At 37.1% G+C, this 10,923-nt stretch overlaps 1 protein-coding gene across 4 annotated transcripts in view; it reads right to left on the minus strand.

Moving 5' to 3' along the window:
- Positions 1–10,923, minus strand: part of MINDY3 (MINDY lysine 48 deubiquitinase 3) — an 84,398-nt gene that overhangs the window by 72,129 nt on the left and 1,346 nt on the right. Inside the window, exon 1 of one of the 4 annotated variants that reach the window (XM_055296666.2) lies at positions 9,708–9,792. The exons of the other annotated variants lie outside the window; for them this stretch is intronic. The gene's annotated coding sequence lies outside the window, so the exon portion shown is untranslated. Of the gene's footprint in view, positions 1–9,707; positions 9,793–10,923 lie in introns of those variants that run through there. 4 annotated transcript variants of the gene reach the window in all.

Genomic DNA, 10,923 nt, shown 5'->3' on the forward strand with positions numbered 1-10,923 from the left:
CGTAGGCGAGCGGATCACGAGGTCAGGAGATCGAGACCATCCTGGCTAACATGGTGAAACCCCGTCTCTACTAAAAATACAAAAAAAAGTTAGCCAGGCATTGTGGCGGGCGCCTTAGTCCCAGCTACTCGGGAGGCTGAGGCAGGAGAATGGCGTGAACCCGGGAGGCAGAGCTTGCACTGAGCCGAGATCGCGCCACTGCACTCCAGCCTGGGCCACAGAGCAAAACTTCATCTCAAAAAAAAAAAAAAAAAAAAATTAAACGGTATTGTAGACAGTACATGTGTTTATATTGCCTCTACCTTAATTTAAATATTACCCAACCAGCACTGACTGACAGCAGCTAGCGGAAGTTCTTCAGAGGGCCCTGGGTCAGAAGTTAGGAGAATCCAGTGACCATCTAGATAACCTTGTGAAGATCATTTCACCTGCTTGGGCTTCAGTGTTCTCATTAAAATAATCAATCCCAATTCCAAAATGCTAACAACCTATAAATTCTATTAATTGTTACTATTCAGACATTCAGCCAAACCCAGTTCAGGTTAACGAACATGTGATATTATGCCAATCATCTGGGATATATGCCTGGATGACACAGTCTCGGGTCTGGAGGAGCCACTAGTCCAGGTGAAGAGAGACATACAAACAGATAATTACTAAAATAAAGGAATAAATTAATGTTGTAAGAGAAGAATGCAGAGTATTGTGGATACAGAAAGCCATGCTCTATTCTAACAGATAACTTCCAGGCTCATCTTGAACAGGAATTTGCCAGAGAGGCAAAGGTGAATGAATGGAATTCAGCTAAAGAAAATACCTTAATTAAAGCAAAAAGGTTTTCCAAGAGGACAGAATGTTTACAAATCAGAGAAAATTTAACACAGCTAAAGGGTAGTAAGGGGGTAGGACGGAGGTGCCAGCAAATGGGCGGCAGGAAAGATGACAAGTGGTTAACATTGCAAAGGGCCAAAGAACCAGGACTTAACCAGCAGAGATCTTTCAGTAAAACAGTAATAACATCTTACTGGGTTTTTTTTTACTTTTTCCTTTTTTAAAGGAAGAGAAGCAGGAAGAAGTTGTTTCAACATCCCTATAGAGATGATGCTGATGTAATGAAAGCAACATTACTGTGGAGAAGAGAAACTATATTCAAATAATATTTCTGAGGTAAAAATAAGATTTATTTACTATGTGTTAAGTGGGACAAAGGCTTGGTACAAAAGAAATTAGAGCTGTTTCCGAAGTTTCTAGTTTGAGACACCAGGTGAGAGCAATGGAGAGGGCGCCAGAGAGGGTGCCATTCCATCCCATCTCCTCTCTTTATCTTCAGTCTCTTCCAGGAAGCATATAAACATTTATCTAACATATTAAAACAAAACAAAACCTTAAGATTCCATCAAAAACTCCAATCAGTACTCCATCACCCTTGTCCTCCCAAAGTCCAGCTAGTCATTTATATATGCCCTGTTTCAATTTTCTTACTTCACAATTTACTTAACCCTGACTAATCTGGTTTTCAACCCATGAGTGAATGTTGCGGGAAGTCAGGGACCCCAAATGGAGGGACCTGCTGAAGCTGTGACAGAACATAAATCGTGAAGATTTCATGGACATTTATTAGTTCCCCAAATCAATACTTTTATCATTTCTTATGCCTGTCTTTACTGCAATCTCTGAACATAAATTGTGAAGATTTCATGGACATTTATCACTTCCCCAATCAATACTCTTTTAATTTCCTATGCCTGTCTTTAATCTCTTAATCCCATCATCTTTGTAAGCTGAGCATGTATGTCACCTCAGGATCCTGTGATGATTATCTGCACAAATTGCTTGTAGAGCATGTGTGTTTGAACAATATGAAATTTCGGCACCCAAAAGCAACAGGATGGCTGAAATGTTCAGGGAACAAGGGAGATAATCATTAGGTCTGACTGCCTAGGAGCCGGGCAGAACAGAGTCATATTTCTCTCCTTGCAAAAGCGAATAGGAGAAATATCGCTGAATTCTTTTTCTCAGCAAGGAACAGCCCTGAGAAAGAGAATGCATTCTCAGGGGGAGGTCTCTAAAATGGCCGCTCTGGGAGTGTCTGTCTTATATGGTTGTAGATAAGAGATGAAATAAGCCCTGGTCTCCTGTAGCACCCCCAGGCTTATTAGGATTAGGGAATTCCTGCCTAGTAAATTTTAGTCAGACTGGTTGTCTGCTCTCAAATCCTGTCTCCTGATAAGATGTTACCAATGACAATGCGTGCCCAGTAGGACATGAAACTTCATCAGCAACTCTAATTTCGCCCTGGTCCTGTGATCTTGCTCTGCCCCCATTTGCCTTGTGATATTTTATTGCCCTTGAAGCATGTGATTTCTGTGACCCACACCCTATTCGTACACCCACTCCCCTTTGAAAACTGCTAATAAAAACTTGCTGGTTTTGCGGCTCAGGGGGCATCATGGAACCCGCTGACATGTGACGTCTCCCCCCGACACCCAGCTTTAAAATTTCTCTCTTTTGTACTCTGTCCCTTTATTTCTCAGACTGGCCAACATTTAGAGAAAATAGAAAAGAACCTACATTGAAATACTGGGGGCTGGTTCCCCCAGTAAGTGAACCAAACTCATTCTCACCCAAGTTCATCAGTCATCATTACAGGCCAGTTCCCAAATCTCATCTTATTTAACCTTCCAAAGAATCAATCTGAAATGCTGACCACAAACCTGCGAAACTTTTGTCCCTTGGCTTTTTGTTCCAAGTTTTGCTTTTCTAGTTCTTCTGTCTCCATGATCACTGCTTTTAAGTGCTAATGTTACCCAGGTCTTGGTTTTAGGATCTATGCTCCTTTCATTCTATGCATTTTTCCTGAGTAATCTCATCTACTCCCAGACATCCATTACTGGTTACAACCATGTAATTCCCCAATATAGCCCAGATTAGGACTCCAGACATAGACAGAGTCTAAGTCCCTTAACATGGACCTGTATTACCTGGCTTCTGCCTGCATCTCCATCTTCACCCTTTGCCATTCTCCCTTTTAGACTCTGGGAACATTTTCTTTCAGGTCCTGAGATATTTCGTTTTCTCTACATCTCTTACCCCTTGTAAATGTTTCTTCTGCTTGATACATCTGCTAACCATTTCTCTGGAAAACTCAAACTTATCTATAGGTTTCACCCTAAGATAAGGTCTGCCTGCTTCAAGGCTTCAAAACGTATCTTTAATGTGTTCATTTCCATCCCATCTCCAGTCCACCTTATAGTTCAAACTGCTATCATCTTTGACCTTAAATACTGTCAAGAGTTTCCAACCATGTCTCCCTATTCCTTCCTCCCTCCTGTCCAGTCCCCAACTATTCACCACACAGTTGCCAGAAGAGTATTTTAGAAATGGAAATCAGATTTTGACACAGCCTGCTTAAAAACATTTCAATGGCTTCTCATTGCAATTAAAATAAAACCCAAACTTCTTTTTGTGGTCTAGAAGACACTGTATGATCTATCAATCCAGCTGACTCTGTTTACACTTACAGTCATTATCTACTGTGACCTGAGGTCCTCAGAACAACCCAGAGACTTTACCTGTAGCCTCAATGCTCACTGTTCTCTCTATATGAAAATGCTCTTTCCTCTACTCTCCATATAGAAAAATCCTTATTTTTCAGGTCTCAGTTTAGGTGTTAATTCCTCATAGGGATATTTCCTTACAAACCTATCTAAGTAGTCTCTCCTGTCATCCCCTAGCACAACCAGTACTTACCATAATCTGTAGTTACTGTTTGTTTACTTGTTAATCATCTGCCTTGCCTGACCGGTGTTGTATCTGTGTTACCGGTCACCGTTTTCCCGCAGTGTGTTTACAACATACTGTGGCTGTTGCTCAATTAATGCTTGTTGACGTTTTGGCACGGAAGATAATGGCAGTGTTTGTTTCTAGGAATACCAAGTTCAGTCTCAAAAATGTGAGATAACCATTTGGCAACTTTTAGAAATCGGAGATTTAAGTGTGTAGTTCAGGGCAGGACTTAGGATTAGAGGCAGCAATTTCAATCATCTTAAACATGTCAGTTAAAGCGAATGAGAACTTGTAGAATAAAAATAATGAAGTTGGGAACTTTAAAAAGTGAGCAGAGGCTGAGTCAGCAAAGGAGACTGATAAATATTAGAAGGATAAGAGTAAAGCACATTAACTGAGCTCCTAGAAAGGAAAAATCAGAAGCAAAGAGTAGTCAACTATTACAAATGCTGCTGAATAAAGATATAAATTAAAATACTAGATTAATCATGTCATTGAGAATACTAAAAATATAAATTTACAGCACTGGGGAGAGTAGCCAAATTTTAAAAGGCTGAAGTGTAATTTGGATTAGAAACAGAAATAGTAAAAGCAAACTACAGTTGGCCGTCCATATCCATAGGTTTGGCAACCACGGATTCAACCAAACACAAATGGAAAATATTTGAGGGTGGGAAAAAAAGGATGGTTGGGTCTGTGCTAAACATGTACAGACTTTCTTTTTCATATCATTCCCTAAACAATACAATGTAACAACTATTTACATAGCATTTACAGTGTATTAGGTATTGTAAGTAATCTAGAGATGATTTAAAGTGTAGGGGAAGTTGTATGTAGGTTATATGCAAATACTGCAGAGCGTCTATGGATTTTGGTATCTGCAGGGGATCCTTGAACCCACTACCCCTCGGACACCAACAGACAACTATATTTAAGTTTGGCAGAAGGGTAAAAAGAATGATAGCTTGAAGGGTAGTTGAATAAAGAATTATTAATTTTGTAGACTGAAGGGCGTGACTTAGAAAAGGGAAAGAATGATTATATGGAAAAGAGAAAGTTTAAGGTCTCCAAGTCCTGAAAAAGAGCTGAGAAAGACTTTTAAAGGTGGTCCACAGATAACCCTGGAAATCCTAGAGACCTTTCAGGGGGCCCACTGGAGGTTACAATTATTTACATGATGAAACTAAGACATGATTTGCCCCTTTCGCTGTGTTGACATTCACAGTGATGGTACAAAAGCTATGGTGTATTACATTGCTGGTTCCTTAGCACACATCAAGACAGTAACATCAAGCTGTCCTAGTGGTCACTGTCCTAAAAAACACCCCCATACCCTCACACAACTACAGAGCCAATTTAAGAACACACTGCTGCAGTCAAAATTACTAATTTTATTATATCTTGAACTTGAGTACAATGTCTTTTTAAAAATATATTCCGTGGAACAAAATGGAAGCTACCCATAAAACACTTCTGCTACATACTGGGTATGATGGTCAAAAGTTATCTCAAGGAAAAGTATATGTGTAATTTTTTTTAAACTGCAAGCTGAACTAGCTATTTTTTTTTTTTTTTAATGGAGTGCTGCTTTTACCTAGTATAACTACCAATAAGCTACAATTATTCAGACTTGAGTATTTGGCTGACATTTTCTCAAAAATAAGCGAGCTTGACATTTCAAGGAAAACAGCCAGTGATAAAATTTCGAGTGTTCAAGCAGTAATTTGGAACACTTGTGTCCACTACTGTGAGTCTGACAGCTTCTCAATGCTTACAGATTGTTCTGATGAGACCATTGGTAACAGAAACAAACGTGACTTCTGGTATGGTATAATGACATACATTAACATTTGGAAGATTGTCATAAACCAGTAGACTGATAATTTCCAAATCACTGATGTATACTGTTATAAATTAATGCAGAGGTAAGAGATCTATTCAAACTGCAAGACAGACCAACGGATTTCAATTTAACAGAGGATGAAAAGTTACATGATTTGGTTTTAGATTTCATATTGCAACTGATCTCTACAATACTCTGACGTGTCAAGTTTTGGTGTGGTATTAAAGAAGATTATGTGTAATTATCTGAAAAGGCTACTACCATACTTCTTATGCCTTTTCCAATTGCATATGTGAGGCCAGATTTTCTGCATCCACTTCAACCAAAATAATATATTGCCACAGACTGGAGAAGCAAATGTAGGAATCCAGCTGTCTTCTAATAGGATAAACATTAAAGAGATTTGCAAAAATGTAAAACAATGCCAAGAGTCTCACTAAGTTTTAAATTTTTTGAATTGAAGTCCTCAATAATTTTTAACACTGTAATGGGGACTTGAGTTCCAAAAACTTGAGAGCCACTGGCCTAGGAGAAGAAGTAAATTTTAGAAGTCTTTTAAGTTAAACGTATGAGGAAAAATGAAAAAGTAAACAGGTGTTATATTGAGAGTGAGAGGAATGAGAAGGGTACAGAATTGAGGAAAGTGTTAATTCCGAAAAACATAAGGAAAGAACTAAGAGAAGCACTGAGGGCTCAGCTAAGATTTAACTACATTTTTCTTGGTGCTGGACACAATTTTCTCCAGCAATACACAGCAGGCTGGGAGATCAAAAATAGGACAAATGGAGAACTGGAATAGAGAAGATGCATGTAACAAATTTAATAAGAAAATGACAACTACGGTTTCTGGTTATGTTAAAACAACCAAATTTAAGGTCCAACCTAGGAACAAGAGATGAAATCTTCACTATTTGGCCAGCTCTTCTCCTACTGAGAATAAGGAAAGGACGCCTAGTGTTGTATCCAAGTGCAGAGGCGAAATTAAGATCTGCTAAACTTTTTGTGTATGAAATTAAAGTGTGAATTAGTAATGGATCTTGCCTTCCTTAAAAATTTAAATCATGTAACTCAATTATCCACGGGTGGGGCTTTCAGTTGGAATTGCATTACAGTGAGTTGCTTTTGCACTTTGAATATTAAAAGCCCATGGAGTGAATTCTAAGCAGTTATGCTTCATGCCAAATTCTGTTTAATTCCAAGACACATGTTTGAGTGTGTTAACTGATAATGGACAAAGGCTAGTAGAGCCAAAATGAAATAAAGTCAGCTAAATGAAAAGTATTCTATCCTAAAACAGGACTATGCTAAGTAGACTTCTCTTTTTATAATAAGGTTTTACTTAAGTTTGAATTTCTCAGGACATAGCATTACTTTTCTTGTCAAGAGTTCTTATACTCAAATTATTTTCTAGTTTTAAAAGGACTTAACTTACCATAAATGGCTGTTTTTCCTGATTAGGTCTGAAATTATCCATCTTAAAACACCTAATCCTATGTAGACAATTTTGTATCACATTACACAGTACTACAGATCACAGAAAAGTCTTTCTCATTTTCACATTTTATAGCTCAGAACCAGGGTAAACCTGAGCCATGAACCTCATCGCAATTGTTCAATCTCTTGTTTTCATATTACTTACTATACATATACACATTTTGCACACCATTTTGACAACTATACCTTCTACAATTCTAGCCTTCCATGTAAACAAGGCTATAGAAAGTCTTAGTTTGACATCCTGGCTGAGTCAAATATCTCAACTGGACTTCACCTCTAAAAAAACGAAGATAACTACCTTTGTTCTTTCCTATCTTTCAGGGTTGTTGCAAAGATTAGGTAAGATTTTCAAAAGCTGTAAAATATAATACAAATATAAGATATTATCACAGACACTCTGAAGTATTTGAAAAATAAAACAAATTATATATTCAAAGTACTAAGGAATTAATTTTATCATATATGCTTACCAATTACGAATTAAGAAATATTGGTTGTTAGGCAAATTATAATTTAGGTATGTTGAAGAAAGGAAAAATATATATAAGAGAATGTTAAAAACTTCCAAAAACAACAAAAATCTTTGAAACGATGTGATCCACAGTATTAGCTTCACTTCGGAAGAAAAATTAACGATGCTGGTGTGTCATTTTATTACTTTGATAAAATAGTAAATCACATCAAAATAAATACCCAAACACGCCTTTAAACCTTAAATTAACCCAATTGTATTAACTCCTAATATATTTTATATTTATATTTTAATGGATCCCTCAATTTTCCTAAGTCATTTGTTAATTATCATTTTTTTCATATTACGTAACAAAAATTGTGCTACACTGAAAGCCCAAAGCTCTAATTTCAATCGACTACACCTACACGCCCCTCTTCCCCTGGGGAAAAAGAAAAAAAAAAAAATCCCACCCACTATACTGCTACAAATAGCAAAAATAAATCTCTCTCTGACTAGTCTTTAGGAGAAACAATAAAATAGCTGGAAGAAGGAAAATAATTGGAAGAAAGAAAAATGGCTTATAAGAGTTTATACTCTCCCTCAGGCGTCAGCAAACTACAACCCTCATCTGCTTTCATGTTTTAGAATGCAGCCACACCCATACTAACCATGGCTGCTTTTGCTGCAATAGCATTAATGAGCTGAGAGGCAATAAAAAGGCCACTCACCCTATAAAGAAGTTTGCCAAACACTGAGCTAAGCAATCAATATTGAAAAGAAAATAAATTCCAAATGAGTCAAAATGTTTTTATTTATACAAGAAATACTACCTCTGTTAGGTCTAGCTGATTCTCATTTTGGTTCTGTTTGGTTGTGGTCACTCTGTCCGCTTCTTACCATCTCCACTGCTACTACTGTGATCCAAGATAGCATCTTTTCTCCCCTGGACTGCTACAGTTGTCTCTTATCTGATCTTGCTGTCCCAATCCACTACAGTCTATCCTCAAACACAGCAGGCAGATCAATCCTTTAAAAACTTGTCAAGTGGTACCTTTCCTTTGCTTCAAACTTTTGAAGGACCCCCATTTCATGTATAAGATGAGTGAAAGTCCTTCTAATGGCCTAGAAAGCTTTATATGATTTGGGCCATTTCATTTCTTATATCATCTTTTATTACCCTCCTTTTCCTTTATTCCCCCTCCTGCCACAGTAACTTCCTTCTTGTTCCTTGAACAGACCAAGTGTATTTTCTGTGAAGTTTTTTATAACTACCATGGGACTTCTGCGTGACTAGCTGAGTGACTCCATGTGTTTGCTCAAATCTCATCTTAAAATGAGGCCTGACCAGGACACCCCACCCAGAACTCCGTATTTCCTCATCTTCAAACTATTTATTGTACGTGTGTAATTTATGCTACGTTATGTTTACTGTTTGTCTTCCCTCCCACCCTACTGACTCTCAACTGTAAAAGCTTGGAATGCTGGTGTAGTTTGTGGGAAGGGGGGAGAATAAATAGTGTTAATGAGCTAAGGAAGTGAAAATTATATGCTATTCTTTAAAAAGTACTACAGGCAATTGAGCAGGAGGAAAGCAGAGAGAAGAATAAATTTTCAAGTTAAAATAAAACCCTGCCAACTTTAAGCCCTTAAATTACATGGCTTATTGCCTTTAAAATTAAAACTGCCCAAAAAAAGAAGAAGAAAAAAAAAACACCCCACATTTTTTAAAACGAACAAGGATTTGTAGAAAAGAATTATCCAAAAATGTCAAGCCAATTAAAAACAACTATGTGCCACTCCTGCAGCTTATTGTTTTAACAACCATATCAAAAGAATTTAACTTGATCAATCAATATAATTTCATAGATGAAATATCTCTAGACATAATTGTATAAATATTCATGCCAAACATCTTACACCTGTATCTTGCTTCCAGAAAACTAATGAGACTGCAGTTGTCAATTGAAGACACGATCACAGACTATGAAATAAAGCCAGAGTTGATGTCACATTAGTAATGCAGCAAAGCAGTGTCTTGTGCCTGCTCCCACAATCCCAAAGGACTGCCACAGCAATATTTAGCAATGGCCTCAAAGAACAAACAAATGAATACAACAGTTAACATACCAAAACTAGTAAAAGGACTCCTCTGATTCAGAGGTGATAACTTCAAAAATATATGATTGGTTGCCTTAAAATCTTAATCAGTGTAAGGTCTTGAAGAGCTACATATCCAAAATATAACTAACTGCACCCTGTAAACGAAAAAAAGAAAGAAAGAAATCCTTTATTTTGAAATGGTACTGACGGAACTAATCCTGTTAAAGAATTTCTGCATGATTAAAGGTGGCAGAGCATTCTAATAAGTCATTATAAAGTTCTATTTAGAATAATGATTATCCATCAAATAAACAACTTATTGTAATTGTCAGGAAAAAGCCAAAGAGTGAATTTGACGTAGTCTACAATTAAACACTTTTTAAAACAATATAAAAACAGTTACCATAAACTGAGTGTTCACTATATGTCAGATAGTGTGCTGAGCGCCTAAATTATTTACATGGCCTCTAATCCTCACAACAACTCTGTAAGGTCTATTATCTGTACTTTACAGAGAAGGAAACTGAGGCTTAAATAAGCTAAATCGCATGAACCTGAACCCAAGTACATCTATTCCAAAGACTGTGCTCTTAACCATTACTAGAACTGCCACCCTGAATCTTCCTTGTGTTTGCATTACTGTATAAATATAAACAGGGCTGAATATTATCTTATTCTACTTTGTAAAATGTTTAATAAATGTTAACTGATTACAATGGAAGTAAATTTTTTCTTAGTCTTTCACAGTATTTTAGAGCTGCTTACTATTAGAATAAGTAAGTCAAAGCGGGAAGTGTTAAAATAAAATCTCCCTCTAAGATGCCCAAGATTAGGTAACTGACTTAATTGAATGTGAAAAAAAGAGCCCAGGTCATTACATGTAGGGTTTGGAAACTCAAAGGAAGATAATGAAAACAGAGGTATATTAGGAACCGAGAGACCTGGAATCCACTCCCAGTTCTATCAATTTGTGCAACTTTGGCCCAGTCATTTACCTTTACAACTAATTTTTTTCATCTACAAAGCAATAGTGAGGGACTAAATATCCCAACTTATAATACATCATAATTGTAATTTTACCAGCTCTTAAAACAAACATGTGGGAGGGAGGGAGAGATTACGTGAATCCTGAATTTTTGTTACAAAATACACGTTTGGAAATAGGGGTTTATATTTACTATGCCAAAATTCCGCCCAATCTATTTAGGGAACAGGGCGGATCTTCGCTTTGCGGACTCCTGCC

The sequence above is a fragment of the Symphalangus syndactylus genome, chromosome 10, assembly GCF_028878055.3.
Source record: "Symphalangus syndactylus isolate Jambi chromosome 10, NHGRI_mSymSyn1-v2.1_pri, whole genome shotgun sequence".
Classification (NCBI taxonomy): domain Eukaryota; kingdom Metazoa; phylum Chordata; class Mammalia; order Primates; family Hylobatidae; genus Symphalangus; species Symphalangus syndactylus.